This window comes from Schistocerca piceifrons, chromosome 1 (genome assembly GCF_021461385.2).
Source record: "Schistocerca piceifrons isolate TAMUIC-IGC-003096 chromosome 1, iqSchPice1.1, whole genome shotgun sequence".
Lineage (NCBI taxonomy): Eukaryota > Metazoa > Arthropoda > Insecta > Orthoptera > Acrididae > Schistocerca > Schistocerca piceifrons.
Genome location: NC_060138.1, coordinates 580,661,046 through 580,688,600, shown reverse-complemented (window position 1 = coordinate 580,688,600; position 27,555 = coordinate 580,661,046).

Sequence of the window (27,555 nt, the reverse complement as noted above, 5' to 3'; positions counted from 1 at the left end):
ACGTGGTTCGCTCCCTACTGATGATTTTTCCTTCTTTTCCATAGTGACGTTTACCATCTCTAATACTTCGGATTTGTAATTTAATGCTTTTAAATGAACCCGCCGCCATTTGACTGTATTATTATTTATCTAATTATGACCCAGATTTATGTCATTAACACATACTGCATGACATAAACTCAATTACTTGAAAATGGCATAAAAGGCGGAAGCCTGGGTCGTAATTAAATAAACAACAATACAGTCAAAAGGCGGTGCGTTAGTTTAAAAATTATTGAATGACTGTTGCTCGGCAACATCAAAAACTGTAATTTAATGGTTTTTGTGCGTCTTTTCTTTTGTGTCCCGTTGTGTTTGTGAAAACCCCCGTTTCTGCTGCCCGTGTTAGTTGTTCGTCTTTCGTCTATGTCCGCAGTTAGGTATAGTATAGTACGACGAGCACTAGCACAAAATTTATGATAAATGTGCCGTTAACGCTACTGACACAACTGTCGTATCTCCAGTTTTCATTCATTGTTGAGCACATAATGGGTCTCTTTGAATGTTGAGTAAACTGGTTGACCAATCTGGTTGTTTCCTTTCAGTTATTGTTTTAACTGGTTGATAGTGATGCTCTAAATACTATGGAGGTATGACTTGCAACTAAAGTCTTAAATATAAGCTCGTAGGCTTTCGCGGCCGGTGTCATTGTGGATAAAATAATTTTGAGTACTGGCCTGTGTCACTATAACTACTAAAAGAACTAAACTGCCGACTTTTCGATCGGCTTGGTGCAGTCTTCTTTGCGGCGGTTCAGGCCCTGAAGATTATCGTAGCAAGTCGGTCGAAACGTTTGAAATTCAGTTATTTTAGTAGTTCAGTACCCAAATTATACTATCCAAAAAATTCTGACCGTTAGAACCATTCACTTTTGATGAAAAAACAAGAAAATCAGAAAGACAGAAAGCTGCCAATGGAACGAATACTAGTATAAATACCTGAGTTTCCGTAAAAATCCTTCTGCGTGTATTGCCCTGTAATCCTATATATACTAAAGAACTGACGTTACGTCCGTGTTGCAGTGCGTCTTCTTCAGGCTGAGCCTATGTCTTGAGGAAGATCTCTGCAAACCGGCCGTAATATGCGATGTTTTTCTATTCTAGCACTTTAAGTATTTTATAACATGATACGGCAGTACACCGAGAAGGATTTTCATGCGACAGAAACTGTTTTTTGTATCAGATCAGACTGCCCCTGACGACTGACTACTGATGGACGGTCTCCTATCGTACACAGCAGATGAACAGCTTTTACGGCGGTGATTCACGATTATGGTAAAGCGGCTGAAGGTTTCCCCGTGGCTAGCGGCAGTAAGTCTAGGAGCCACGTGGAAGAAGGCGGCGGCCGCGCCCACGAGTCGCGCGCGGGCCTCGCCGCGGGATTATGACGGCGGCGGCTCTCGATCAGGGCGGTGATGCGCTTCCATTTCAATAAATAGAGATTAGCGCGGCTCAGCCGGCTTACGCTGCCGCCCCGCAAAGTCAAGATTTGCGGCGCCGACAGATAACTGCCAGCTCGCCCCGGGCAACACGGCTTACGTCCCGCCGCGCTCAGGCGCCCACTTCCTGCGAGTCGCCGCCTGGCCCCCTATCGTCTCGGGGTGAACACGTGCGGCCCCGCAGTCCTAAACGGCTCGAGAACGTTATTTACTGACCGGCGTAAGCTGTGTGGCTGGGCCTTCGCTCTGTTACTTCCACTGCAGAGACCCATGTAACAACACACATCAACAAAAGCTTTGCATCACTCCGATGTGTCGCGCGGGTGAGTTGCCGTTGTGAATGTTCCTTTAGTGATCGAAAGGTCGCCCCTGACGTGTTTGTACACATATGCACAACTAAAACATGAGTGCAGAACACCGCATCCGAAGCGATAGCAGCATTACACTTGAAAGTAGAGCACCAATAGGGACGCATTAGACACGTCATGGAAACAGTAGAGTGAACATTCATCATGCCACCAAGGACAATAGCGACCAGTGATCTGGTCCACATTATCATGTTACGCGCAGAAGGCTTGTCTACCAGCGAAGTTGTGCACGGGATTGAAAGTCATGTAGAGCGGTCATAGAATCGGTCCCAACTGACAGTTTTCAGGACTTACACTGTAGAGGCTGTCCACGTTCGACAGATGCGCAGGATGATCGATATCTACCAGTCTGGATTCAAAGGAACCGTGGGCTGAATGTTCCAGGAACGAATCAGCGGTCGAAGAGGCTACAGGATGTCACATATCGCATCAAACTGTTATAAGACGATTAAGTAATACATAACTCCATCTCCGACGACCATGGTGAGAGCCACGTCGTAGACGGCAACACTAGAAACTCTGTAAGACGTGTTTATTTCTATTGTCTATTGTCCAACCACAATTTATGAAAGATGTTTATATTTTATTAATAGGATTAAGTAGGAATAATTAATATTTGTCATGTTGGAAATAATTGTGGTAACAGGGAATGTCTGCACCAAAGTATTGTTGGCAGGAGAGACCGCACATTGGTATAATTTTAAAAAAGGGCGGGAGAGACCGCGTATGGATACATTTTAAGAAAAGAGCGTGAAAGACCGCTCATTGATACATTTTGTAATGGTAGCACGGATTGTCTGCACCAGAAAGCATTGTTGGCGGGAGAGACAGCACTTTAGCGTTCGTAGGAAGTCAGTAGTAAGCGCGATGTGAAGCGAGTCGGTAGCAGGTCTGAAGCGAGAGGCTGAGAGGAGCGGTGTGTCTACCAGCCACCAGATATGATTTACAAGAGATTATAAACGGATGTTCAGAGACATCAGCTAACTATTATCATAGAGGAACCAATATTATTGCATTATTTTTTTGAGAAACTCAAGACTACTGAAGGTATGTTTGCGCAATGCTGGTTGTAAGATTATAGTAAAAATTAAGTCCCATTTGAACGTTTGTAAAATCATTTCATTCAGAATATTATTGATTTTTGCCAGCAATATTGCATTACTGATTATAACCCATCCCAAAAACCAGCAACGTAAAACTCTGCAAAATTTTATTGTTGTCAAGAAAAAGTATATCTATGAATTGCGTAAATTCAGTCAAATTAATGAATAACGTCAGCTTTGGCAATAAATACAGCCACTTGTTGTGACAGCCCACCAGCAGCTAATAGAGTATAGTAAAACAGAGTAAGTATACTAATGTCGCAGTTCGATGTAGCTGTCATATGGCGATCCAGTAACAATAAAAAAGGGAAGGAACAATTCTGAGTTATTGCAGGTAACGACTGAGGGCCACGACGACGACACATTCTATGTTTCGTCGAAATAATCAGAAAATCACTTTTAATAAGCAGCATTTAAATTTGTATGCGAAGATTGAGAAAGAGAATTAATTTCGAAGGGAAGATTTCATTTGTTATTATTAAGCAAGAGAAAATCCTAAGAGAAGGGTTCATAGGTTGTTGGTAGAAGGGAAGGTTATCATTAACAAAAGGGATATAGAGGAGACGGGAAGGTTTCAACTCCGTTACAGTCGTGCAAGAAATCATGCAAAACGGACGCCCTAGGGAGGATGGGAGATTGGGTTTAACGTCTCATCGACATCGAGGTAATCACAGACGGAGCACAATCTCGATTTGTGGGAAGGAGTGGGAACGAAATCGACCATGCCCTTTCAAAGGAACCGTCCTGGCACTTATACTGAGCAATTTAGAGAAATCACGGAAAACCTTGAAACTTATATGTGTGTAATATGATTGAAATTACATGACTGACAGTAGTCTGAAAAGCAAATGTTAGAGTGGGAATGGCACATGAAAGTTTATTTTATCTCGTCGCATATGTAGTTTTCTTTGTACTGAACTTTTCTGACTGCGAGAATATAAATTTATTTAGCTGCGAGAACGTAAACTGTCAATAACTTTAAACCAAACCAAAACTGCATGACTTTACGTAACACCAAAACTGAATTTGATGCAACACTATTGATTTGAAATTGGCTCTTATAATGAAACAAAACGTGACCAATTTGAAAGTAATGGTCCCTGTGGTTAATGAATGCTATCCCTGAAATAATAAAATTTCTAAAACTACCAAATATGCAGCAACCAGTCGCAAAATCATGTTTTATTTATTCACTTTTGCAAATCGATTTCAACTGATTAACAGCCATCAACGGTGGTTTCCAACATCATGTTTGACCTCTGCTTAAGATAGTATTACTACTTAGGGCACATATTGGTTGAAAGTACCGATGATGGCTGTTAATCAGTTGAAACCGATTTGCAAAAGTGAATAAATAAAACATGGTTTTGCGACTGGTTGCTGCATATTTGGTAATTTTACGGTTTACGGTCGCTGCACGACTTGGGAACCACATGGAGCCCACCATTCATAATAAAATTGCTTACCTTTATCGGTGCAATGGTAACGCTCTTTGCACTGCTCTATGTTAATACTTTAAATTGTATAGTTAGCAAACAGCTGTTATTCATGGCTGTTGCTTAGCATACATTTTAATTAAATCGAATATGACTGAGACAATAACTTCCTGAGAAAAATAGTTAATAAAAACTTACCTAGATCTGGCAACTGATATTGACTTGGGGTTAGTAACAGTATGGCACTAACTTTAAAACTTGTATTTTGACTCTTTGAAAGTTAATAATGCTCAAAATTAACACACTCAATTAACTGATTACACATTAACAATTACCTTTATAAAATCATTGGATGTGAATGCTATACATTGTCTCAATTGTTACTTATGAATATGCGCGTTGCTTTAGTAACAATGCAGCTTTCTTGACTCATTATTTCCAACTTCTGTTGAGATTCCTTTTACAGTTAGCAAACATCACAGTATCCTGGAAATAAAAAATCATTACTGCCCGTAGCGAGGAAGTATACATCCAACACACAACAGATACAACGTCTTTACACCTGAGAGTCCTCCAAGCATCACTCTATCTAAAGTTACTCCAACACATTACACTTAACACTTCGAGTAGCGACGCTACTACACAATCGATAGTACATTTTACCACCTCTGGTTCAATGTTATATTTTCTTGCAACACTTGAATAAATTTACTACACTGCTGCCTCTTTCTGAAGAATCTGGCAGGGTTGTTATGGCAATTGGGCATAATAACACAACAAATTCTAAACATTAAATAAGTATAGGCACCTAAGAGTTCGGGAATGTACCATAAAAGAGATAATTAATAAAGAAATACAAATTTTTGTGAGCATCTGGATTTTTTATAGCATAATAGTATCGTGCCTCTTTTGTTAAGCATTTTTTTTACCCATCTAACATGGTTAGGAATTACGAATTTACAAATATTCAGGTATGATAGTGCTCATGTGGACTAAGAAACTTTAAGATGTAGTTCAATATCTAAGAGAAACATATAAGTATGAGGAACTCGCTCTTTATGAGGTCATGGGAGTTGAAACAACCGTAGTTATACGATACAGAGTTACAGAAAAATGTTACTAAGTACTTAGAAAGTTGTTAATAAATGTAATTATGTACACTAGTGTGTGAGATCAAGTGTCCATTTATAGCGCTAATTTGCATTGTTATCACTAATCATAGGCGTTGTTACACAAAGCATAGTGTAGCTATGAGTATAAAATATAAGGAGTGTAAAAGGCAAGGATAAAGTCATAGTTGAGGTAAAGTTACAGTCTGTATGGTCTGACAATCGAAGGTCCATAGACAATGGTTCATATTTCCTCATCAGAGGATTATATTTTTAAGTCAGTTTTTAACATCTCTACCAATATCAAAGTAGTGAGATTTGCCATTGAGCAGAGTCACTGGTGGCAGCGGCAGATTAGTACCCAATGACAAATCAGTCATTTATATATTAAGTGTTCGCTAGTACAGTCGTGAGTGCAATGAATGGTGTCATTACAGCTCTCTCATTTGTAGTGTATTATCGTCGACATCAGTGAGCTTGCAAATATTTATACCGTTGCAGACAAGTAAACAACTGTATGTTTCATGACCATCTCAGTGGATAACGTAGGGAAGGACAATGGCATAAAGAGAAAATGGGACTTAAAGAGGCATTAATTGCATTTTAGATTGTTTAGTATGACAGTAGTGAATATTAATACAAAATCCTAAACTTATGCAGGTAACAAGTGCATCATTTACGACAGCGCCATCAATATATAAGTGAGAAATTGTGTTCGTAGTTGATTATCAAACAATATGGTACATAGAGTATGTTTTAGACTCACAGTTGATCTATTCTAACAGAAGCCTGGTGATAAATACTTTTACTGGTAGTGAATGTCCACAGAACAGTAATGGTTACATACAGAATAACACTGGCTGTACCAGTGAGTAGACTTGAAAACTTGGTGTATACAGGCAATAGTTCTAGAAAATAATACATGAAGATTGACGGTAATAAGTGACAAAATACAGAATTCATAATTAATCAGTCTATATGTTGTCAGAGCTCATAAGAAAGATCAGTATAGTAGAATATACAGGGTGATTCAAAAAGAATACCACAACTTTAGGAATTTAAAACTCTGCAACAACAAAAGGCAGAGCTAAGCACTATCTGTCGGCGAATTAAGGGAGCTATAAAGTTTCATTTAGTTGTACGTTTGTTCGCTTGAGGCGCTGTTGACTAGGCGTCAGCGTCAGTTGATGCTAAGATGGCGACCGCTCAAATGGAAACAGATGAATGTTTCGTTTCAAAGATTGTGTTTAGTGATGAAGCAACTTTCCACACTAACGGGAAAGTCAACCGTCACAATGTCTGTATATGGGGCACTGAGAATCCGCGGGAAACAACTCAGTATGAACGTGACTCGCCTAAGGTGAATGTTTTCTGTGCCATTTCAGCCAATAAAGTTTTTGGTCCCTTTTTCTTCGAAGGTGCTACTGTAACTGGACTACAGTATCTGGAGATGTTAGAGAATTGACTGTTCCCTCAGCTCGAACAAGAAGCACAACAATTCATATTTCAGCAGGATGGAGCGCCACCACATTGGCACTTATCTGTCCGTAACTACCTGAACGTCAACTACCCGAGGCGATGGATCGGCCGCCAGGCAGCCCGTGACAGAGCACTTCATCACTGGCCTCCAAGAAGCCCTGATCTTACCCCCTGCGATTTTTTCTTATGGGAGTATGTTAAGGATATAGTGTTTCGGCCACCTCTCCCAGCCACCATTGATGATTTGAAACGAGAAATAACAGCAGCTATCCAAACTGTTACGCCTGATATGCTACAGAGAGTGTGGAATGAGTTGGAGTATTGGGTTGCTATTGCTCGAGTGTCTGGAGGGGACCATATTGAACATCTCTGAGCTTGTTTTTGAGTGAAAAAAAACCTTTTTAAATACTCTGTAATGATATATAACAGAAGGATATATTATGTTTCTTTCATTAAATACACATTTTTGAAGTTGTGGTATTCTTTTTGAATCACCCTGTATTTGTAGTACATGAGATTTGAAAACGGTATTTTTGCAAATATTGGCTATGCATAAGTAATATATCTCGTACAGAGAATTGAAAATAAAATATTAATAGCAGATGTAAGGAATGCTCATAACTACTGGGAAAAGTGGGAATAAGACAAAGGAAGGTGCACTCTTGCTCCAAAAGAGAATCACCATCGTCCATAGTCGTCAAACTGGTCAGTCAAAATAAAGAAAGATAAAAATGTGTGATCACAAAACTATTCTAAGCGTAGACATGAAAATGTGAAGGAAATCAGAACGACTTAACAACTAGAAGTATATAGTATAAGCGTAGATTTCAAGGCATGCAAAAGAGAACAAAAAGGTAATGAGAAATGGCTCGTTGTACCTGTAAAGCATGAGGAAATTATTATCCTGGAATTGTTAATGCATAGATAATGCAAACAAAAGTAGTATCAGCAGGTGCTAAATGTCAGTGTACATATCACGTGTAAGTATCACTAGCTCAGAAAAATGCAGTATAGCAAGCGGAACATACATGACTACTCTACCATTCAAAAGCAAAGTGTTTCTTTGTAATACAAGGAGTAATATATGTGTGTACCAAGTAATGTCATGTTCTTCTATAATAGTTAAAAAAATAGTATCTGTACCACCATTAATCTATTATTGTGTTTTCATTAACTTCAGATTGCCATAAAACAATTGTCATTATAACATTGTGACCTCTACATCATCACTTTTCTTTACCTCATCATTCACATATAATCATTATTATCATTAGTAGGATATCATTGTGTCTTCATTATTATCAGAGCATAAAATATTACCACAACCAAATTGAAACTTATATCTAGCATATATAGAAAAGCTATAATTGTGTGAATCTTTTTGTTGTGCCAATCGCGACTCAGTATCTCCGCTCTATGGTGAGTAGCAACTTTCCTTGTCTAATATTGTTACATTCCTTCGCGGATTTTCCATTGTTTGATATATAGAAAAATCGTTAGTACATTCTTGGTACTGCTATAATACTCATGAAGCACGCTGAAAAATAATTGATTAGTGACAGATATAAATGAGTTTGTAGTATACGGGTGTTACCCTTAAGTTTATACTTTATGTTTACTGTAAAACCTGCAAGAAAAAAAATTGTTGGTAAATGACGAAGGATGACCGTTGTTGCACTTGTTTCGTCCTTTTCCCATTAATGTGTTTCATATCCTCGCTGCTACCAAATGTATATATGTTTGCTTCTTTTATTCTACTTTTCATGGTAACAACTTGTCTTAGAACAGTGAATGAGCATGATCAGTAAATACTAATGACAATACACGGCCAACATGTGAAATCTTGTCTGTACCTAAAAGTTCGCTATCTTTAAATACATAGTAGTGCATAAAATGGTTTAAAGTTACAACACAAATAACAAATACACACCACGTAGTGGAAATGAAAGTGTTAAAACTAGCGAAAAATGCAAAAGGAATTATTTTGTTATGCTGTGACAGTGTAGTAGCAAATATCGTCTCGATCAGGAAAAAAAATTGTTTCATTCAATAAAATGTTTTACATTACTGATATCATGGTTCCCTCGTGACTCTTTTGTACCCAGAGTCTTATTCTGTACGGACTACTCCGCAGCAAATCGAACTTGTCGCACCTATTTTTGGCTTTGTTGGAAAGACGATGAGTACGAACTGATACTTTTTGACCGATTTTAAATTCTCGGAGATGACTTACCTGTTTCTGTTGTTTCTTTCTTCGTTCAGCTGAACGCTTAGTATTGTTCATTCCAATGTCGACGATGTCTTGGTGACGTAGTCGTCGTGAAGCAGGAAATGCTACTAATTCCTTAATTTTGTTCGCCGGTTCAACATCCTTTAATACCACGTACGGAGACAACAATGTAGAATCATTTGTAATAGAATTAACAATTTCTTGAAGTATGTAGATATATTTATCTCAATCGGTGTGTTTCTTATGACAGTATAGACGACAAAGCTTACCAGTTTCTTTCATAATGTGTTTAGATCGGTTTGACTAAGCATGGTAACTGGATATGCATATAAGTGTAATCTTCGTAGCTTTCAGAGTACGTGTCCATATAGCTGATCTGAATTGTGGTCCATTATCAGAAATAACTTTCTGTACATGACCAACAATCGGTATGAAATGTTTTGTAAGAGGCGCAGAAACAGTTTTGGCTGTAGCTTTACGTAACGGTGTGAATGTTACATATTTAGAAGTTAGTTCTATTGCTAATGAAATGTAAGAAAATCCTCTTTTGCTTTTGTAAATCGGTCCATAGACGACGTAATGTAATGGGTGTAACGGGGTGTAATGGACCCAGATGAGCAGTCGTCGATGATTTCGCTTGCTGACAAAGCTTGCATGTTGCTAGTACATATTTCCAAAGTAACAGTTCTGTCTGAGAATGAGGAATCACTTTCGTGAACCATCGCGTGTGTAACTGAAGTGCGTGTACCAAATTAATGTTTGACTAAATCTTTAGATACGCAACTGTCGCTGTGAGATTGCGTACGTCGAAAGGGAATAATCTTACGCAATAACAAGGGAATGGTCCAATAATACATGTCGAAACCGACCCTGAAATTTTTTTTTTACACAGGAAGGAAACAGCGAAAGAAATGCACTGTCAAAATTTTAACTGCTAAGATGCACTGTAAGCATTAAAAAAAATTGCTGAAAGTTGCCAAATTCGTAGCGCGCCAGGTGGAGGTAGAAATGTACATCCCTCCTAGCGCTGTAGCAATTGCGCATGCGCTACTAGGCACACACACAGCCGAGGTCGCCGGTACACATTTTTAAACAGGAAACACGACACAACCCGATCGTAATTTGTAAAGGGCGTAAGGACGTTACCGTTCGTTGATAGTTTCTCTAACACTAGCCACTCAAGTAACATCTATTACAAATCATCAATTGCTTTTTGCAGTATTGGTATGTATTGACGATACAGATAAAGCTGAAGTATATTTACTGTCTTTCGCAAGGCATGCCTACCAGTAGTACCTTTTTTTTCTTCCAGTTTCACAGCAATGTGGAATCCAGTTAACGGTCTCAATTTAGCAATGATGAAATATGAAGAACGTGTTTTCCAACCGAAATCACCTACTTCTCCTGAGAACGTACATATGTGTCATTTGTTACTTGATTTCCTTGACATTCATTCGAATGATATCGACTTTTCGTTTGAAATTGTAGATACGTTAGAAGAAAAAGGAAATAACTGTGACGATTCCATGAATTGTGGTTCGGACTACATCAGTTGTGCCATTAACAGTTCTGAAGAAGAATACCTTCGAAACCTAAAAAAAAGTACTGCAACAGCATTCAGCGACAAAGAAAAGGCAGTGAACTTTGGTTAAATGGAGGAGGGAAAAAACGCATGAAGTTACGCAGTGTGCAAAGGCGTTTTCGTTTCGTAAAATCGGAGCGTGAACTGACAAATGAGGATTGAATTACACAAAGTAAGAAATATGCGCCAGACGGAAACCGGAAACCATCTAAATTAAAAACTGACCGAAAGATTTAGAACTGCTCGTGAGAGGCTATGCATCGTTACCGATGGATATCTACGAAACCGGGCCCTCTGAATTGCATCTGACGTGAACATTGCTAATTTCCAGTCTTCGTAGACCTGGCTACGCAGGCTCAAGAAATCGTACAGAATAGGAAATCTCAAAATTACCAAGCTTACGTCACTTAAATCTGTAGAGCAGCTGCCAGGGATAGCCAATCTATAGAGAACTTCACAGCTGACGTAAAGACGAAACTTAATGTTATCCCTGCAACTGCTGTTTATAACGCTCATCAGTCGTATTTCGTGGGACAACTGCGTGCACACCGCACTTTATCATTTCGGGGTGAAAAAAAGATGGAGTCGGTTGCCCAATCAATGAATGCCATGACACAGTCACATACGATAAGTATCTGTGGTTTACTGTTTCCGCAGCTGTATATCTGTCTTCAAGAAGCGCAAGGCAGATTAGGACCAAAAATAAAAAATGGACTGTTTAGTTGCAAAAATCTTGTACTCGACGTACCAAAATCTGGAAAAAAGGGAAATAGTAATTTTCAACATTTCGTTCGAAGCGTATTCCCACCAGATGCAGAAACCAATGCATTGCTTTTGTTGGATTCATGGTCTGGACATAGCGACGCCTCTGTTTCTGTGGAGGACGATGAAAAATCTGTAGGTGTAATGCGGATTCCGCCTGAAACTACTAGTGCGATTAAGTCTCTCGATAAAGCGCAGTTCCAGAAGAACAATGACATAACTGTCAAGATGAATAGTTTACATGAGAGGCAGAAAACCAAACGACAGCTTTTAAAAATATCATAAAACAACTGTAAAATTATCTGTGGAATTAGAAGTTGGCCTAATATTGAAACTAAGTATTCTCTACCAAATACAAAATTATTTCCTTCAAACAGCAACCATTCACCGTCTTGCAAACCCTTAAAGTAAATGGGTCATTGCTCTTCCGGCATTGTTATCGAAATTAACAAACACGATTAAAGAAGGTGTATGGGAAATAGAAATATATCTCTAAACTATAATTTTTTTCACTGTTACAGTTTCATTGTTTTATTATCATTTTTATTACTTGCACCTTAAAAATGACATAAAATAATATACTAAGTGAAAGAAAGAACGTCCAAATGACATAAAAGCAGCAAATTACATTTATGTGGAAAGAGAATCATATAATATTTAGGAATGATGTTGATGTTAACAAAATTGTTTAAATCTTGAATTTTGTTTCCCGAGAGGGTCTTTTTTGTAGTATAAGCAAGTTTCAGATCCAAATTACCCCATCTACATTTCCAGTTAAACGCCTCTTTCTTCCTTTGAACTGCACTTGTCCCCACTCGGACTGTTTGTAGCTGTTCTTATACTGAAACACATCACTTCCCTTTTCATACCGGAATAATTTAATTTCGGACACTTTGAAAATACTTCCGTCAACGTCATTGACCGTTTAAGGAGCCACCTCATCATGCAAAGCTTTAATGTCATTGAAATCTGAAAAACCCATTTCTCTAAGATGCATCGTATTTCCCTTCTTTTTTGCATTTCGGATGACTGATATGTATTGATCGGGTACATAAACTGGCCCTGACTGCTTAGCTCTCTTAACTGCTCTCTCAATGATGCTGTGAACTGCGTCTCCCTCGCTCTGGGTGTGACCACGAATCAAATACTTGTGCTTAATGGATCGAATATCCATCCTTTGTAATATACACAAATACGTTGCAATCATGTATCTGAAAAAGAAGAGAATGAACTTTTAATCAATGTGATTTTTACATCAGAAACATTTTGTTACATGATTTCTGCGAATTACAGCCTGAGGGTATGGTACTTACTTGTTCTTCTGTTGCCCTCCACTATTGTCGGAGTAAAATACGACATCCGTCCCACGAAGGTTCTTCGATAACTCTTCAAGATATTTTAAGCCACAAGTTTCTATTTCTACCACACCTCTGTTTCCAATGCCCTCGTGAAAAAAAAAAGAGGTAGCTTTGTCGTTTCCAGTCTCAGTGACCTGCAACAAACAACAAAAATAAGTAGAGGAGACGTCAAGAGTAATAACAGATACTGAAAAAAGTGTATGTATGGACACTTACTGTGAAATTGTAGCAGTTGAGCCTCGACTTGTAAAAGAAGGCAGATGCTTGTCCCGTTGGTACCGGAAAGACAGCTTGTAAATTATCCACAGCTAGTTGCATCTTCTCTTTTTGAGCCAACTCTTTATCCAAGTTTTTTTCTTTGTGACTTCATTCTTTTTCTTCCTGATGTTCTTGAAATGTTTCTTGTAGTTTTGCCTTGTCTTCATCTGCAGCGTTTATCTAAGCTTCACATGGGTCGCACTGATCCTTCTTTGGAACAAAAAATCCTATGTTAAATTCGGTATTGAACATAAGCGCTTAAGCGCTGGCGGGTTAGCGGAAGATCGCTCTGAAGAGGAAATTATGTGCATTTCTGCGATGGATAACCACCCATCGATGAAGTACCCTTCTTGCGTCTCTTCTTACATAGTGACTCTCAATATAGGCAATTGAGTTTATGTGATTCCTAACTGACTCCAAGATTTCTGGATCAGTCTTATTACAGTGTTTTCCATGTTGTCCCTTTTTGTCTACAGGATTTTAGTTGAAACGATTTTCAGTCCGCAGTATTCATAGCTTGTTTCGTTATGTCACTGGATACGTTACTACACTCACCAAACTGAAACACGCAACTGTCAATTACGACAATGTTCTTCCTAACCCAATCGATATTTCCACAAAGACGCTACTACCCTTTAGCGGCACTATGTATAACTACAGTTCTGACGATCTTTCACTGCATGCGGTACCTTTTTCTGAGATGACTGATGCAGTAACTTCGATTTGGTGAATTTTGCAGTTGTGTCATTCAAAAAATGTTTGTATAGTTTAAGTCAGGTTTTCACCAGAGCAAACAAGCTAACAGGCACGAGCAAAAGAGAATTCTCTCTGGTATAGGCCTCTTGCAGGTCTTTCAACTGAACAACACTACAAATACTTACGTGTCCCTAACCTTCTCCAGTTACCTAATCGGGAAATGGAAACCTGCAGTTTAATGTGGAATCCGAACATGTGTTTCGGGGCCAGTCCAACGTCTGTGAGAAATGAATGCTCGGTTAAAAATCATAGTAAAAATTTTGTGATCTGAACGGGATTTGATCGTGCGCTTTATGGATCACGAAGCACGCGCTTTGCTACTAGACTATTTTTGTTTTAGAAAAATAAAGAGTATGTCCATTAGACCTTACAAGCGTAGTGTCACCTCCTGAGACGATGCTTGACGTCGGTAATTAGTGTTCTGTTTATAAATTTCCCCTCAATGGAAATGAGAAGCCACAGAAAGATGGCAGTCAACATACAAGGATAATTTTAGACCAGTGCTAAGTAGTGATGGAGATACAATTCCGTGTACAGTGCATGATCTCCACGAATGTCACGTTTCCAAACAAATTGAGACACTAATTCTTCCTTCCCTGCGCCATTTTCCATACTCCGTTAAGAACAGTGCACTCGCCATGCAAAATAATCCTCATTGAATAGTAAATTTTCGCACTGTTGCTTTAAGATAAGGTAGAGTTTTATCCTGTAAGCCGAATGTTAGCTTCAAAAACTAATAATGCAGCGTTCATAGGCAATGTTTGCTACCTACAGTTCTCTTCCGTTCCCTCTAGTATAAACGATTCTACCCATATACTAGCGAATGGTAGTGAATTTTCAGCAAATACTCAATCGCACTTGTTCACTTCCATTGGCTCCATTGAAAGTCAGGCTTTAGGTGCTTAAAACTGGAGACTGTGAATTCCGGATAATTCCGCTACGCGGCGCTTCATGAGTGATTCGCCGAGTCTCGCGTTAGGCGGCCGGGCTGTACAAACCGCTGTCAGAAGCTGTTCTTTGCGCGGCAAAAATATGTAACTTCAACATTTTTTGCAAAATACTAGCAGTTCCCCTTAGTAGCTAAAATCTTGGCAATGCATTTCTTTCGTTGTCTTCTTCCTGCGTAAAAAATTTCGGGATAGGTTTCGACTGTCTTGTTAGACCATTCCCTTGTAAGTTGTGTCTGATTGCTTCATCGGTCTTGTCATGCCAAAGATGCTTAATATCTTTCAAGATACTGTTCTTATCCTGTTCTTTCGAAATGGCCTTAAGAGATGAAGAAATAAAGTTCTCAAATGCTACTTGCTGTATGTAAAAAATACTGTGATTAGTTTGACGAAGATATGTGGCAATGCCTTGTTGTCTGGTAGTAAGTGAAAGGGATAAACATCAGCTACGATGTTTTGAGAACTAGGAGTACGAATTACAGTAAAGTGAAATTATTTTGAATATTAATTCCGTTATCCAAGGTGGCCATGAGACAATTTGCAGAAAGGAGAAACTGAATAGCACGGTGGTCAGTATAAACAGTGGTAAGTCTTACAAACAAAAAATGTCTAAATTTAGTAAAAGCTCAAACGACAGATAAGGTTTACAACTCTGTAATCGAATAGTTGCTCTATGCAGCAGACAGAATACGGCTCGCAAATGCAATGTTTTTACTGGCAGTGATGCCATCTTCTTTTACCTCTTGGAAAATGTATACGCCGGGGCTGTTTTGGAACTGTCAGTGGCGATCGAAAAGTTCTTAGTGGGATCAGCGTGTGGCAGTACCGGTGCATTCAAGAGTGCATGCAAGATCCAAGAATTCGGAAAGAGTTTGTTCATCCCATGTCCAGATATAATTTTTGCCTGTTAACGGACATTATCTCGAGGTATGCAGTGCAGAATAATGAATGAAGCGACGAGAATAGTTGATCAGTTCTAGGAAGCTACGAAGTTGCTTTTTTGAAGTAGGGATCGTAATACCTCGAGTTGCATGAAGCTTTTCTGGCTCAGGCGCTATGCCGTCGGCAGAAATTACATGACCTAGAAATTTAATAGAAACTTTACCAAAGTGGGATTCACGCAGATTAACTGTGAGGCTTTGCTGAAGTAGTGTCTAAAGAAAAATTTGAAGAGTTTTGTTACGGTCAGCTCAAGTAGGTTCCGCAATTAAAATGTTATTAACATATGTGGCTATTCCGTCTTTCAATTCAGCCGGTATTACTATGTTCATGTCTCGTATCAATGCAGCGGAAGATATTGTCAAACCAAATGGTAGCTTACAAAACTGATAGCAATCGCCAAAGCAAAGAAATGCCGTGTATTTTCTACAGATTTTAGATCCAGTGTTGAATAAACAGATGTACCACAAAATTTCTGTAAAACTTTGTCGAAAGTTGATGGTCGAAGAATTTCAGTTACTGTCCTCTATAAATAAATGGTATGGAATTGAAAGAATTGTGAGCTTTGACCTAAAATTCATATAAGAAATCTGTCATAGTACCTGGAATGTTATCAAAGACGCGTGAATGCTGTAGTAAAACACCATGTAAGTATCACCGATCGTCGTCAGTTGTTGCTTGGCTTTCATTTACCTTGTTGACAATTGTTTGTTTAATGTCATATTCCATATCGTCTGATAAATTATTACAGTGAAAATAAGTGTCCGGGTGAAAATATGTATGCAAAAGACGTTTGTGGTAACAGAAATAAGTTCAATTTTATTGTCGCTTTGTTACTCATGTACCATCCCTATGACGTTATTGTGAAAATTTACGAAACTGGTGAGACGATATAAAAAACAAACGTAATTACGAAAATATTGATAAAATCCATAAAGACAATGTGTTGTGATTATTGCAGTGAAATATTGTAAAATCATATAGAAAAACAAGAATGAAAATTACTATTAACACGAAAACTATGTATTTCAAGGATAATCTGTGAACAAAGATAAAAATGAATAGACAGTCCTCTAACGAGGAAGAAAGAAAGACAACTAACTACTCTTCGTTTTGTTCTTGATTGTAGAAGGACATCATTGACGATTCGTGATGAGAATGGTATGCGTTTGTTACTAATACTGTAGGAAAAAGCATTCCAATGATAATAATAATTAATTCTACAAATGTGTGAACTTGTGCTTTCCTTTCAATAGTGTAGGGAAAGGCATCCTACAATCGCTTCTGAATAATTTGCAGTTTCCATATACTGAGCTGATTTTGTTTCAAAGACGCCATTACGGGCCACAATATAATTTTAAGTTTTTCATTACCCCACACGGCTTAAAAATAGGAACTCACTCGCTGAGAATTATCTGCTTAACTGATTCACTAGAAAGTGAATTAATATTTCATTGCAGAAACAGTTTTTGTGTTATCCTGGACCAGTCGCAACTGCCGTCTGCTTCACATCTGCTGTGCAGCAAACTACGTAAATTTAAGTATTAACTGTGTTTCTCTTACTTGTCACTCCTTTTTCCGTGTGTTTTTGCTTTTAGGAAGCTTTAATTTTCGAGTACTAGTAATAGTGTTGCATAGATTTCGTGTTTGTTTTGAATGTAGTCCTATTTTCATTGTTTCCAACAAAAAGTGGCTAGTAACCACAGTTTAGTCAGCTATCAGCCGCCTTTAGTGAATTAGCAGTCTAGTTAAAAGTTGATTATTTAACTCTCTACCGTAAATTGTTGATTTCTTAGGATATATAGAATGTGTGACTGCTGCGTATGGACGCAGGAGGAGCTGGCTACTATTCGCGAACAGCTAAGCGTGGTGATGGCCGCGGTCAGCCGTCTTCAGGCAGCTGCCTCGGAGTGTAGCGGCAATGGGGAGTCTGGTGCGTCGCATGGTGCACCCCAGGTGTTACATGCTTCACCCACGGTCCCTGCTGCCGAGACATTTTCGCGGGCTCCGGGTGCGGTTGGGCCACCCTCTCCCCAAGGAGAGTGGAGGGTTCAGCGGCGTTCGCGTCGCACGAGGCGGAGGGTCAATGTGGAGGCTGGCCGTGGTGGCGTCGCCCGCTCTGCCTGTGAGTGGACATGTGGCCGCTCCTTCAGCAAGGTCCGAGCAGGCACACCGGGGGGGGGGGGGGTTATTAGTGATTGGGAGCTCCAACGTTAGGTGAGTGAAGGAGCCCCTTAGGGAAATAGCGGAAGCCCTGCCGGCGGCGACAGAGATCACTGGGTGCACCCGACTGCAAATTGTTGCTCATGTCGGCACCAATGACTCCTGCCGTCTGGGTTCAGAGGTCAACCCCAGTTCATACAGGGCGGTTGGCGGAGATGGTGAAGGAGGAAAGCCTCGCTCGCGGGGTGGAATCTGACCTGACTATTTGTAGCATCGTTCCCAGAACCGATCGCGGTCCTCTGGTTTGGAGCCGAGTGGAAGGCTTAAAACAGAGGCTCAGACGATTCTGCAGAGATCTGGTGTGCAAATTTCTCGACCTCCGCTATCGGGTGGAGAAATGTAGGGTCCCCCTGGATAGGTCAGGCGTGCACTACACGCAGGAAGCGGCTACAAGGGTAGCGGAGTACGTGTGGAGCCCACATGTGGGTTTTTTAGGTTAGAGAATTCCCTCCCTAGGCTCGACAAGACGCCTCCTGAAACGCGACAAGGAAGCAGTAGGCAAAACGCAACAGGGAATGACAATATTAATGTGGTAATAGTAAACTGCAGGAGTGTCTATAGAAAGGTCCCAGGACTGCTCTCATTAATAAACGGTCACAATGCCCACATAGTATTAGGGACGGAAAGTTGGCTGAAACCGGACGTAAACAGTAATGAAATTCTAAACTCAAATTGGAATGTATACCGCAGAGACAGGCTGGACAATGATGGGGAGGGGTGTTTATAGCGATAAAAAGTGCAATAGTATCGAAGGGAATTGACGGAGATCCAAAATGTGAAATAATTTGGGTTAAGGTCACGGTTAAAGCAGGCTCAAACATGGTAATTGGATGTCTCTATAGGCCCCCTGGCTCAGCAGCTCTTGTGGCAGAACACCTGAAGGAAAATTTGGAAAATATTTCGAGTAGATTTCCCGACCATGTTATAGTTCTGGGTGGAGATTTTAATTTACTAGATATAGACTGGGAGACTCAGACGTTCATAACGGGTGGCAGGGACGAAGAATCCAGTAAAATTTTTTTAAGTGCATTGTCTGAAAACTACCTTGAGTAGTTAAACAGAGAGCCGTTGTAACTAACCGGTTACTACGGGTTATTACGTTATTATTGGGAATGTAAATGCTTATTGCTTGTGAAGTTAACTTGAGAAGATTAGGATCGCCACCGACTCTAACCATACAACTAATCGAAGGTTTGGTCGAGTCGGAAAATAAATTAATTTGATCACAGACCAAAACCTCACAAAAATGCATACGTTGTGAGGTCGCTCATAGCGGATACGATGTAATTAATAGTATTGCCCGTGCACTGTTCACGACAGTCAAACATTTAAAATAAAATAGAAAATGCATGAACACTGCATAAGATCATCTCCCAGCAACACACCTGAAAATAAGACTTAACCTAAAGAATTTGCTATGAAATACAAGGGGAGACTAATCACTGGACCTGTGCATAAGGAAACGCATTGGATGTGCTAACGGGAAAGCTACGAGGTGAGTGGCTTAGGTGCAAAAACGTAATCTCGGAACACAAGAGAAAATTGTAGATAAAATCATTTATTCCTAAGATAAGGATGTGAGGCATGTACACGATTCCTGATAACGCATGATTTGTGGAGACACAGTTTCTAGGTATATTGCCAAATTCCAACAATATCACATCACATAATCATGTTAACATTATCTAAAACAAACATGCGATCGGACAGTTAGTGATGCCGGTAGCCCAACAACTATAATGTTCTACCACGTGGTTGGTTCCCCACGGACGAAAGACACATAAAGCAAGGAAACTTTACGAGAGGGCAAAGCTCTAAATATTTAGAAAGGTGAAAGCTTATGCAGGCACAGCTGAAGGCAAACAGACATTCATACAGAAGCGAGTGCTCGCTTCTTATCGACACCTTTGTGTGGCGCACTTCCGGCGGATCCAAGTCTGCTACAGAAATTTGCTAAAAGAAAAATCTGCCAAAGTTTTGCATTCCTTGCTGCGACAACGCAAAGCAATCTTCCAGATTTGAAAAGCGAGACCAAAAGCTAACATCTCTCCCCTTGCCAAGTAACAACGCGCCACGCGGTCGGTCTAACTCACCCTTCTTCGACTGGAGCACAGCTGTGGATGCTTCCCGTACCGGCGGCAGACTGCCGACTTTTTCCTCTCCAGCCTCCTCCACGCTTCGCGTGGACCGGAAAGCCTAAAGATGCCATTTCCGCCACCAACCTAACGCAGGTGGATTTCTCACAAGTAGCGCAAACCTCTTTGCCTACTTGACCACTACGAGAGTTGGCTATTCTGTACCAGTGCTGCTGAATCTGTACGACTATCGCAGACTTTCTGCAGCAGACTACGCCACCGTCTAGCAACGTGACACACAACCACATGCATTCAATCACGCCACTATGAGAGTAAAGAGAAAAGACAAACAAGGAAAAGAAAGAGAAATACTTGTGAAATTGGGCTACCGGACTAATGAAAGGTGGCTACAGGACCCTTTCATCACCCCAAACGTCCCGGAGAAGACTGTGCCGCGAATTTTCTCGCCATGCTAGGAGATTCGCCAACAGTCTTCGAAACAAACATACCCTAACGAGTAACAATTGCAACAGCAAACAGCAGCACAAAAGAATTGATTAATCTCTTATATCCAAGTGAGCTTTATCTGATCTTAGTCAATAATTGTGACCTTATGCGGTCCACAAAGCAAACAGAACAAAGCGTGATATTCTACGCTAACATCATGTCATCTGACCTACTACGACCACAACTGTGGTGTCACCGCCAGACACCACACTTGCTAGGTGGTAGCTTAAATCGGCCGCGGTCCATGTAGTACATGTCGGACCCGCGTGTCGCCACTGTGATCGCAGACCTAGCGCCACCACCAAGGCAGGTCTCGTGATACGAGAGTGGATTCGTCCCAGTTGTACGCGAACCTAGCTATCGCCCAGTTGTACGAGAACCTAGCTACCGCCAGTTGTACGAAGCCTTTCTCTCTCATTAGCCGAGAGACAGAATAGCCATCAGCTAAGTTAATGGCTACGAACTAGCAAGGAGCCATTTGTATCAGTGCCTATAGCTTACGAGTATTCAAGAGAGATGTATTCCAAAGAACCATTAAAAGATAAGTAATAAGCATCTACATACTTTTCTTCTTATTCATTTATAAGTTCTCATGTTCCAGACTTCACGCCCGTCTGCTTTATGCCGTGCGTGCACTATCGGCCACAGCGTTAGTCTAGCTTTCATTTTCAACAATAAACTTCACGGTGTCGGTCCAGCTACCGACACAACATTTATTGGCGACGAGGGAAAAGTGAACTTTTTCTGATTGCTTACATTTAATTGTGTCATGGCTTCGCCACATTCTCCAGATGTACTGTCCGAATTTTATCGCTTGCAGAATCAGCAGACGCAGGCGTTACTGGATGCCCTTGGACAGCTCGTCCAGGGTCAACGTACCATTCAAACCGATGCGGCCGCCGCCGCTTCTTCGCTACCGCTGCCACTGAACGCTGTTGCACCTCCCTTTCGACCATACGTGGCAGCCGATGAGACGTGGCAAGAGTGGTCTCGCCAGTTCAACTTCCACCTTGCTGCCTACAGAATTCAAGGTAATGAGCGGCAGCCGTTTTTGCTTTCTTGTGTCGGTGTGTCCACATACCGTGTGATAGTGAAATTGTTTCCCCGACGAGACGTAGCAACTCTGTCCTACGAGGAAATTGTGTCTGCATTAGATGCCTATTTCAAAGAAACAGTTAATGTGGTTGCAAAACGGTATACGTTCTTTCGTACAAAACGTACGGCCGGTCAAACTAATAGGGAGTGGGTAGCAACATTGCAAGGACTTACTAGGGACTGTGCCTTTGAATGTGACTGTGGTCTTTCTTATTCAGATACAATGGTGCGTGATGCAATTGCACAGAACGTTTCTGATGTTCGCATACGGGAGCAAATTTTGAAACTAGTTAATCCCTCCCTTCAACAAGTGATAGACATATTGGATAGACAGGACACACTGGACTGTGCTCAGGAATCTTTTGAAACTTCGCCAGCCGTGTGTAACATTAACCGGCCCGCTGGACGCGCTGCGCGGCCCGGTCACCGGGCCTCGCGCACGGCGACACAGCGACCGCCGCGTGCTAAGCCAGGTGTGCCGCGCCAGCCCACAAATGCAGTGAAATCATGCCCGCGGTGTGCTACTAGACATTCGCGTGAACATTGCCCGTCACGCCAAGCTATTTGCTTTTTCTGCAATAAGAAAGGACATGTTCAAAGTGTTTGCCAGAAAAAGCTCAAATCCGACAATCACAATCATTCCAGGCCCTTTGCTTCGCGCCAGAATCGAACCAAGGACACTCAGGCTCGTGGACCTTCGCCTATGGACATTCATGTCGTTAATTCCACGTCGTCCAGTGACACTTTCTCTAACAGTGCCTGTGATCGTCCCACAAAAACTGTGCGTCGACGTCGCCGGAAATCACGTCAATTAGCAAGTGATTCTGTACCAGTGTCTGTTCCAATTGCACAAAACAGTCGCTCTTGTCGTCAGCAGGACAATAAACTTTTTGTGGACTTAGACTTTGAAGGCAAAGTGATACCATTCCAGCTCGATACCGGAGCTGCAGTTTCATTGCTCAATCACGACACGTACAAACAACTGGGCAAACCTCCGTTGCGTTCCGCAAATGTTAAGCTAACTACATATTCCGGACAGAAAATTCCTGTGTTAGGACAGTGCAGCCTTCTTGCAACATACAAGGGACAAACAAAACTTGTGTCATTTTACGTTCTTCGTTCTTCTTCTGCAGTGAACTTGTTTGGTCTCGATTTATTTCAGTTGTTTAACATGTCTATTGTAAATCAGGTCCTATCAGTGAATCAGACTGTGCCTACAGACAGTGTTTCTCGGCTGTGTGACGAATTTGCAGACATTTTTGCACCGGGCTTAGGTTGCGCTAAAAACTATGAAGCACATTTAGAACTGAAGGTAAACGCGCAACCGAAATTTTTCAGGGCGCGCAATGTTCCCCACGCATTGCGTGATGAGGTCGCAAGAACATTACACGATCTCGAATCACAGGGTGTAATTGAACGTGTGCAAGCTTCTCTCTGGGCCTCACCCTTAGTCATTTTGCCAAAACCTTCCGGAAAATTGAGACTTTGCGTGGACTTCAAGGCCACTGTGAATCCACAGCTAGTGACTGCTACTTTTCCTTTGCCCCGCCCGGAAGATCTTTTTGCTAAACTGTGCCCGGGAAAATATTTTTCAAAGTTGGACCTAGCCGATGCGTACTTGCAAATACCGGTGGACGACGAATCCCAGCGCGTATTGGTGGTTAACACGCATCTTGGATTGTACCGCTTCAAAAGACTGCCTTTCGGGTGTGCATCCGCCCCTGCCTTGTTTCAGCAATATTTACAAACTATTTGTGCGTCGGTCCCTACTGCAGCAAACTATCTGGACGATATAGTGATCTCCGGACAGACAGAAGAAGATCATCTTGCGAATTTACGAACATTATTTCAGGTCTTGCGGCAAAATGGTCTTCGCTTGAGGAAGGACAAATGTGTGTTTTTTGCTCGTGACTTACCATACCTGGGACATGTCATTAATGCCCAAGGCATACATCCGAGTCCAGAGCACCTCCGTGCCATACAAGAATTGCCTTCCCCTCAACATGTGAAACAGCTACAGAGTGTGTTGGGTAAAATTAATTCTTACAATAAATATGTGCGCAATGCCTCTTCCATTTCAGCTCCGCTTCATCGCTTACGCCGTAAAGGTGTTCCGTTCGTCTGGACGACGGAATGTGAACGCGCCTTTCGCCAGTTGAAATCGGCGTTGCTTTCTAATACTTGCCTTACGCCATTCGATCCCCAGAAACCCCTTTTGTTGATGGTAGATGCATCGGCTTTCGGGATCGGTGCTGTGCTTGCGCACAAAGTTGGCTCCCATGATCGCCCTATTGCCTTTGCGTCCAAATTGCTCTCGTCTGCGCAAAGAAATTATTCACAGATAGAGAAAGAAGCTTTGGCTCTCGTGTTTGGTGTTACTAAGTTCCATGATTTCTTGTATGGTCGTCACTTTACCATCATCACAGACCACAAACCTTTGACATCGCTTTTTCATCCGACCAAGCCTGTACCTCCACGTACAGCGCAGAAATTCATTCGCTGGTCTATTTTCCTCTCGCAGTACCGCTACGATATCTTGTATCGGTCCACTGCTAAGCACGGAAACGCCGATGCGTTGTCCCGTTTGCCTGTTGCTGAGGATAAAGCATTCGATTCTTCCGAACTTGCTTGCATGTTCATTGATTCGGAAACCGATGAAGTGGTCGAATCGTTTCCGATTGATTTTCGTCGTGTCGCTACAGCCACAGCTGCTGACCCTGTCCTTGCTACTGTTTTACGTTTTGTTGCTACGCAATGGCCTTTGTCAAAGTCTCGGATCGAGGATCCGTTGGTTCGCCGATTTTTTGCTCACAAGGAGAGACTTTTTGTTCGACGTGGTGTTTTGTTGTTGCGTTCTGATAATGATCAGTCCAGAGTCGTGGTCCCACGTTCGTTACAGTCCTCTGTTTTACGGCTTCTTCACCAAGGACATTGGGGTATAGTGCGAACGAAACAACTTGCTCGTCAGCACTGTACTTGGTTCGGAATCGATGCTGCGATTACGAATATGTGTTCTTCGTGCCCGGCGTGTGCCGAACAACAATCCGCACCGCCGCGGAAAGTCTTTGCGTGGCCAAAAGCCACTTCCCCTTGGCAACGCTTGCACATTGATTTTGCTGGTCCATTCTGGAATGCTCGATGGTTGGTTCTGGTCGACGCCTTCAGTAATTTTCCTTTTGTTGTCCGGATGTCTTCCACGACGTCCTCCGCCACCATCCAAGCGTTGTCTGCTATCTTTTGCATTGAAGGTCTTCCGCAGACTATTGTTTCCGACAATGGCCCACAATTCATGTCCGCAGAATTTCAGTCATTCTGCCAGGCCAATGGTATTCAACATCTGACATCCGCGCCGTTTTCGCCTCAGTCAAACGGTGCCGCTGAACGACTGGTCCGGACTTTCAAGTCACAGATGTTGAAATTGAAAGAGTCGCATTCTCGGGAGGACGCATTGTTGCTCTTTTTGTCTTCGTATCGCTCTCAGCCCCGAGATGGTCGCTCGCCGGCTGAGTTGCTCCACGGTCGTCCTCATCGCACCTTGATGTCTTTGCTGCATCCGCCGCATCAGGTTCCTGTGCAGCGGCAGACTCCTGCTTTTGCTCCAGGCGACGTTGTATTTTATCGCAACTATCGAGGTTCACGGCGTTGGCTCGCAGGGCGCATTCTTCGCTGCCTCGGCCGCGCGTTGTATTTGGTTTTGGGGGCCTCTGGTGAGGTGCGCCGGCATCTCAATCAGCTGCGCCTCTGTCGTCGCTCGGGTTCTGCCGCTCCCCGTCTGCTTTCAGCGACGGTGCCGTCCGGTCAGCGCCCTGGGGACCCATCTACTGGCTCGCCTCATCCCCAGGTGTTACCGACGATGCCTTCCATTTTGCCCCATGGCGACGCGCCGCCGCCGCCGCCGCCGCAGCAGCAGCAGCAGCCGCCGCCGCAGCCGCTTGTTCTCCCGCCGGCGCCGGCCGCATTCGACGCTTCGTTGCAGCCGCCAGGCGCCTCCCAGGGTCACGCGCCGCCGATCGCTTCCCGTGACCAGCTGTCCTCCGCCATGGAACTCCCGCCCGCTCCGGACCACATGACGTCATATCGCGTCGGCTACCCCGACGCAATGGAGGTCGACACTTCGGCCCCTCATGTTTCTTTACGGGCGCATACACCGCATGTTGACGTGCACCCTGGACTAGTTTTGCAGGCGTTTCCTAGCTCCCCTCGGACCGGATGGCCGGGTGCGGGTGGCACAGCCTCGCCTGTTGTTAGGCTCCCCACCTCCTCGCATACGTCAACATGTGGTCCTCCCCACGGCGGGCGGAAGCCTTATCTCACGACCGTTCGCCGATTTGCGGGGGAGGAATGTGGTGTCACCGCCAGACACCACACTTGCTAGGTGGTAGCTTAAATCGGCCGCGGTCCATGTAGTACATGTCGGACCCGCGTGTCGCCACTGTGATCGCAGACCTAGCGCCACCACCAAGGCAGGTCTCGTGATACGAGAGTGGATTCGTCCCAGTTGTACGCGAACCTAGCTATCGCCCAGTTGTACGAGAACCTAGCTACCGCCAGTTGTACGAAGCCTTTCTCTCTCATTAGCCGAGAGACAGAATAGCCATCAGCTAAGTTAATGGCTACGAACTAGCAAGGAGCCATTTGTATCAGTGCCTATAGCTTACGAGTATTCAAGAGAGATGTATTCCAAAGAACCATTAAAAGATAAGTAATAAGCATCTACATACTTTTCTTCTTATTCATTTATAAGTTCTCATGTTCCAGACTTCACGCCCGTCTGCTTTATGCCGTGCGTGCACTATCGGCCACAGCGTTAGTCTAGTATTTCTTTTCAGCAATCCACTTCACGGTGTCGGTCCAGCTACCGACACAACAACAACCATGAGATATTATTTTAAAATTGCTTTAACCAATTATCAAAAGTTAACACAGAGACATAGATAAACAGGTACATAATATATATAAATATATAAACAAATACAATGATGCAAAATCATTATCACGAACCAAAGCAGTATCAGCTGGTGCTGACATATATAAAAACATGCAAGTGAAAGTGCAAAATACAATATTCACAACAAATACAGTGATACAAAATCATTAATGAACCCAATGGAATGACAGCTGGTAAATAATCGCCTATGGAAAATAAGACATGAGTACAAAAACATCCAAAAAATCAACTCGTTGACACGCTGTAATTTTTCAGTTTCGTCACATGGTTGTTTCACTGGGTATTCTCTTTAGGTGCTGGGGTGGGCGTCTCTTCTAAAGGCGACTTGGAGGATGAGCTACTAGGGGACCACAACACTGAACTGGGGAGTTCGCAGCGGCGTTGATTGTAACGTCCGTTGTAACCCAGGTTGTTCATCCTAGACAGCATCCCGCGACGTTGCCTCGTGCCCGTTTCAACCCTCTGCGTCCATACTGTGGGATGGTTCGGCGTTGCAGATTTGCAAGACATCGTCGCCTGTGGGCCCTGCCTCATCATCGAGAAGGCAGCTTGGCGGTCGTCGTTCGTGTGTTGCGGAGGAAGGTGTTTTACGACACACGCCCCTGTCTCCTGTCGTGTCAATGGAGAGACACGTGCTCTTCTCCCTCGCATCGAGGTCGACGTAAACTCGTGCGGGTGTCGGGCTTGAGACCCGCTTATCGCCTCTTTGCACCGTCTCAGCTGATGCATCAGTGGCGGGACACGCGTCCCTCCGGGCAGTGGGCGTTACCTCACCGCAGTGGCCGTCTGGACTAGCGGCGCTCACGGATCGGCGGCCTCGCCTGGCGTGCGTCGTACTTTCCCTTTCGCTTGTCAGATGACTAGCGCATGGAGTGGAACGCCGGCCATCAGCTGGCGCTGCCG